This window comes from Pteronotus mesoamericanus, unplaced genomic scaffold, assembly GCF_021234165.1.
Source record: "Pteronotus mesoamericanus isolate MK-2021 breed Mesoamerican mustached bat unplaced genomic scaffold, CSHL_Meso_final scaffold_232, whole genome shotgun sequence".
Lineage (NCBI taxonomy): Eukaryota > Metazoa > Chordata > Mammalia > Chiroptera > Mormoopidae > Pteronotus > Pteronotus mesoamericanus.
This window is the reverse complement of record NW_026555311.1, coordinates 28,853,159-28,859,234: the sequence shown is the minus strand read 5'-3', so window position 1 is coordinate 28,859,234 and position 6,076 is coordinate 28,853,159. Positions and strand designations below refer to the sequence as shown.

The following is a 6,076-nucleotide window of genomic DNA, read 5'->3' as shown; positions in this document are numbered from 1 at the left end:
GAAGCTAGAACCGCCAGTTGGCTCTCAATTTGTTGGATAACCATATGTGCCAGGCAGTGTTTTGGATGCTTTATGTGTATTAGCCCATTTAGCCACTTACTAAGTGACCATGGGCAAATCATTCATTTGGATTTTAGTATTCTGGGAATTAGGGTAGTCTTTAAGCTCCTTTCCTTAAACCTGGGACAGTGATTCTGTGATATTTTGAGTCCCCAGTGGTGGTGTTACCAGTCAGGGGCCTAACCCTGAGCAGGTCTGCCTAGGGCCAGCTTGTTACTGAATAATGGACCCCTTGTCGAGGGGAGCCCCAGATGCTATTACTGGAACAATGCACCCCCTTCCCCGGGGTCCCTCTGTTCTAGGTCCTTTGCCTGCTGCCCTTAAAAATTATGGCTCTCAATGGCAGAGTTTGGCAAAAACAACTATATATTCAAAACTTGTGTAAGTTTTGAATAATGGCTAAATGATGCTGTTAAAATCTCAAAATCTGTTTAAAAAAACCAACACAGTCCTACCTTCCCCCATTTGCCCAGTTTGGCCAGTCAGGGATACCATCCTTCAGAGGAAAAAGAACAGAAGTCCGGAGCTCGGCTAGGCAGGCCCCTCACAGTTCCCAGAACCATGTGCTGCATCACCAGGATCTCCAGTTCTTTTTGGGGGGGCGGGGGGGAAGGCTACAGTGAACTTTATTGATGGTGTATGACAAGGCAGGGCTCCCTAAGCCCCTCCCCTCTTCAGGGGGTCTAGGGTGGAAACTGGAGGTCAAGAAATTCTCAGTGTGTTCGGTGATCGATTTGGGGCAAGGACTCCCCAGCATCTGAGCATCTCTCTTCCTGTCACTGCGGCTGGTGGTCCAGGGGTCTTTTACTCCTTGGAGGCCATGTGGACCATGAGGTCCACCACCCTGTTGCTATAGCCAAATTCATTGTCATACTAGGAAATGAGCTTGACAAAGTGGTCATTGAGGGCAATGCCAGCCCCGGCATCAAAGGTGGAGGAATGGATGTCACTGTTAAAGTTGCAGGAGACAACCTGGTCCTTGGTATAGCCCAGGATGCCCTCGAGGGGGCCCTCTGGTGCCTACTTCACTGCCTTCTTGATGTCATTGTATTTGGCAGCTTTCTTTAGGCAGCAGGTCAGATCCACAACTGACAGATTGCGGGTGGGGACACGGAAGGCCATGCCAATGAGCTTCCCACTCAGCTCAGGGATGACCTTGCCCAGAGCCTTGGCAGCGCCAGTAGAAGCAGGGATGATGTTCTGGGCAGCCCCTCGGCCATCACATCACAGCTTCCCAGAGGGGCTGTCCACGGTCTTCTGGGTGGCAGTGATGGCATGGACTGTGGTCATGAGCCACTCCACTATGCCAAAGTTGTCATGGATGACCTTGGCCAGGGGGGCCAAGCAGTTGGTGGTGCGGGAGGCATTGCTGACAATCTTCATGGAGTTGTCATACTTGTCATAGTTCACACCCATCACAAACATGGGGGCATCGGCAGAAGGGGCAGAGATGAGGACCCTCTTGGCTCCACTCTTCAAGAGAGCCCCAGCCTTCTCCATGGTAGTGAAGACACCAGTGGATTCCACAACATACTCAGCACCAGCATCACCCCATTTGATGTTGCCAGAATCTCACTTCTAGAAGATGGAGATGAACTTTCCATTGAGGATAAGTTTCTCGTTCTCAGCCTTGTCTGTGCCTTTGAACTTGCCATGAGTAGAACGATACTGGAACATGTAGACCATGTGGTTGAGGTCAATGAAGGGGTCATTGATGGTGACAATGTCTACTTTGCCAGAGTAAAAAGCAGCCCTGGTGACCAGGCGCCCAGTAAGGCCAAATCCGTTCACTCTGATCTTTACCATCTTGTCGCAGGGTTGAGGCTGGCACTGCGCAGGAAGACCCGGCTGTGTGTTCAACAGTAGGAGCATAGAGCCAGGATCTCCAGTTCTTAATTCAGAACCACACAGCACTTTCTCATGGCCCACCAGCAACAATCCTTTCTCCCTTTTTCTTCCTGCATGGTCTTCATATTGTTCCGCAGAGTCTGTGTCCCATTCTCTCTCTCTCTCTTGGCGGGGGCAGGGGGTCAGGGGTAGGGGCCAGGAATCTTAGGGGAGGTCTCAGAGGAGGGTTCAATAGAACATTCATCAGCTCTCCAGGTGTGCCCTTTCAGGGCCATAGTCTCCAATGATTGGGCAGTGTCAGACAGGGAGTCCTTAGTCATTGCATCTGGTTCTGGTGTCACCCATCTGGTTTTGCTGCTTTTCTGGACGTGGAGCTGAAACACAACTGAGGCCTAAGTGTTATCTCTAAGGACAACGCTTTTTTTATGCGGCTATAAACTGTTCCGCCAATTTGTTCAGCTATTTATTTGTTTCCCTATTCCACTTGCTGAGGAATTTTCCTAGCTCCTTATAATCCTGTATCAGTGTTGCCCAGGGGCAGTCCTTGATAATGCAACAGAACTAACACACAGCTCTTTCACCAACTGTAGACAGAGGGATCAAGGAACTGGGAAATTTAATCAGACGGGGTCAGGCAAAAGTAGGTTTATAGTTGTATGTGAAACACAGAGTTTATTCTTGTTTTATTATTAATTATTGTATTATTTTCCATACAAACAGCTGTAAACCTACTCTCCCACCTGTATATTGGTAAAGGGAAAAAAACACACACTTCTTCCTGTATGTGTTTACTCTTAATGTTCTACACACTACTCCACTTCTGACACCAAATGTGTGGGTTTGCGTTTTCCATGTATGAAGCAACTGTGATACCACCTATGTGGCCTATTATTTAACTCAGTTCTGGCACTACCTGGACATAGCATCAGATCCCACTGATTAAGGGCTCAGCTCCACAAGATTGCCCCTTCCCCCACTGCAGAAACTGTAACTGGGAGGTGCCCAAGATCTCTTTCTGAGTTTTGATTTAATTTGCAAAAGTGGGTCAGGGAACTTAGGAAACATTTTGTTTACTGGATCACCAGTTTATTTTAAAACTCAGGAATAGCCGGATGGAAGAGATACATGGGGCAAAGGGCACAGAGCTTCTATACTCTCTCTAGGCATAAGCCACTCTGCGCATACCTCCACATGTTCACCAACCCTGAAGCTCTCTGAACCCATCCTTTTGGGGCTTTGTGGAGGCTTCATTATAGGCATGATCAATTAAATCACTGATCATTGATGATGAACTTAATCTCTAGTTCCTCTCTGCTCCTTGAAAGTCAGGAGTGGGGCTGAAAGTTTCCACCCTCTAATAACATGGTTGGTTCCTCTGTCAACCAGCTCCTACACTTCAGGGCTTCCCAAAAGTCCCCTCAAAAGGGGCTCCTTATAAATGACAAACACCACTCCTATCATTCAGGAAATTCCAAGGGTTTTAGGAACTTGGTGCCAGGAATTGGAGACAAAGACCAAATATATTTCTTATACCATAATATTATATAAGTATATAAATATTAACTATATTCTATATATAAATACTATATATGATATGTATACAGTACATATATTGAAGTCAGAAGAGGACTTAAAAGTATAGCAATTCTATGGCTATTATCAATAAGACAAATAATAACAAGTGCTGGAGAGATTGTGAAGAAAAGGGAACCCTCATTCATTGCTGGTGGGAATGTAAACTGGTATAACCACTGTGGAAAACAGTCTGGTGGTTCCTAAAATAATTAAGAATAGAGTACCATATGACCCAGCAATTCCTCTCCTGGGTATCTACCTGGAAAATTGAAAACATTTATTTGCCAAGATATATGCACTCCCGTGTTCATTGCAGCATTATTCATAGTGGCCAAGACATGGAGACAACCAAGGTGTCCTTTTATAGAGGATTGGATAAAGAAGATGTGGTACCTATATACAATGGAATACTACACAGCCATAAGAAAAGATGAAATACTGCCATTTTCAACAACATCAGTGGACCTTGAGAATATCATGCTAAGCAAAATAAATCAGTCAGAGAAAGCTAAGGACCAAGTGACTTCATGCATATATGGGATATAAAACTGAAACTCATAGACACAGACAACAGTATGGAGGTTACCAGAGGGAGTTGGGGTGGGGTGGGGAGTGTAAGCGGGGCCACATATTGGGTGATGGAAGGTGATCTGACTTTGGCTGGTGGGTACACAAGGCAATGTACAGATCATGTATCACAGAAATGTGTACTTGAAACCTATATGAACCTATTAACCAATGTTAACCCAGTGAATTTAATTAAAAATTTTAAAAAGGTAGAGCAATTCTAGTCCTAACAGAAACTCTGCCCTGCATAAACTCTCTTCTACCTGCTTTCCTTAAAGTAACTGATGAATAGGAAAATGTTTGCAATTAGGTCACTAGACTCAGCTTAGGAGATTTCTTGTGAAAATAAAAGATGTGTTGCAAGGATCAGACAGAGCAGTAGCCACCTGAAGCTTATTTGTTCCAGCCGGCTATGCAACTTCAGTCTTTCAAAAGTTGGAAACAGATGAGCTTACTTTTAGGGAAAAATAACTGGAGGACATTGATGAAGAATAGCCCAGAGACTCCCAGTCTTCTGCAGGTAAAATAGACTGATGTAGATAAACATTTGAATTAATGACTTGTAAGCTTGCCTCTGGGAATGAGGAAAGTTCTAAAACGATAACATTTGATGATCCAACATCTGGTGTGGACTTTTCCTATCTATCCTCCCCCAGTTATAAAATGTACAATATTTTGCAGGATGGGATCTACTGCAGAGGAACAGGAGATCTGGCAGCCCTCTTTTACTGGAAGACGATGGAGTGGTTCTGAGGCTGAACTGGCCCTGTGATAATGGTGCTTTTCGGGGATCTGGGTCTTCGTAGGGTGTCTTGTTTGGTTACGGCACAGCTAAGGTATTTAGGCGAAGGGCCAGCATTGCTGGAGGGGTCTCCTGACCATCTAGTCCTCTCCATCCAAGTGTTTTGTTAAATTAATTAAGCAAGGAGGCTTATTAGGTTGTAGATCTAGTGCCACTGGCAGCCTGCATAAGCAAACCAAAACCTATGCCTGTAAATACCTCGAAGTTATAAAATCAGAATGCTAAAGACAACCAGTCACAACAAGCAAACTAGACTTTAAGCTGTAGCCAATTAAAAAACATCCTTTCTTTGCTTCCCTGCTTTCTCCATATGTCTTTCCCCTGGCTCCTGTCAACAGAGCGCTCCTAACCATTTCTGGTTTGGCACCACCCCATTCAAGTGGATACATGCTTAAATAACTCTAAAAATGTTTAATATGCCTGAGTTTATCTTTTAACAGTTTCGTGTCTTTTTCCTCTGGATTCTCAAACTCAATAAAGACATCTCTAAACTTCAACTGAACAAAGACATCGCCTCAACCTTTGGAAAAATGGGTTTCTACCCCAAAGTGGAAAATATCTACATATGTGAGTCTTAGTTATACTTCTTGGAAGCCTCTCAAATGTGTTTTTCTATCGATTTCAGGGGGAAGATTTATCTTTGAGGGAAAGATCCCACCTTTTTCTTTCCTTTTCATCACTTTTAGGTGATATAAATTTGGAGTAAAAAAGCTTATGTTGTCTTGTCTCTTATGTAAAGAACACGGGGAGATACAGAGACAACTGGAACGTCCAGAGTGGCCCTGCAGCTTGAAGCACAAGAGCTAGTCCCAAACCTGGTCCTGAAATTGCCACATCAATGAGAGTTCTTTTATCTGGAAGTAGGCCTCTTCTAGCTTCCTTGGTGGATTCATTACTTGAGAACAATCATTAGATTTGCCATCAGACTTGTGTTTGATAGGAGAAAAAAATCTTGAAGCTGAATTTTTTGGCAGGATAAAGGTGAAAGCTGAGTTTCCTAATTTGTTTTTTTGTTTGACCACACTCTCCTCCACTGGCATTACATGAGAGATCAGCATCTTCCCATTAGCATGGCCGTGGCACCTGGAATTATGGACAAAATCTTTCAATTATATAAGATATTTTTCTCTCCTGAAACACTAATAGAACTGTGTTTTATCTCTTTCATGGTATAATTTTCCTTTGTTTTATTTTAATTTGTATGTTTTTCTTATTTTGATTGTA

At 43.9% G+C, this 6,076-nt stretch overlaps 1 pseudogene; it reads right to left on the bottom strand.

The window, feature by feature from the left end:
- Positions 1-864: 864 nt before the first annotated feature.
- On the bottom strand, positions 865-1,866 carry LOC129085207 (glyceraldehyde-3-phosphate dehydrogenase-like; annotated as a pseudogene).
- Between the last annotated feature and the right edge of the window lie 4,210 nt (positions 1,867-6,076).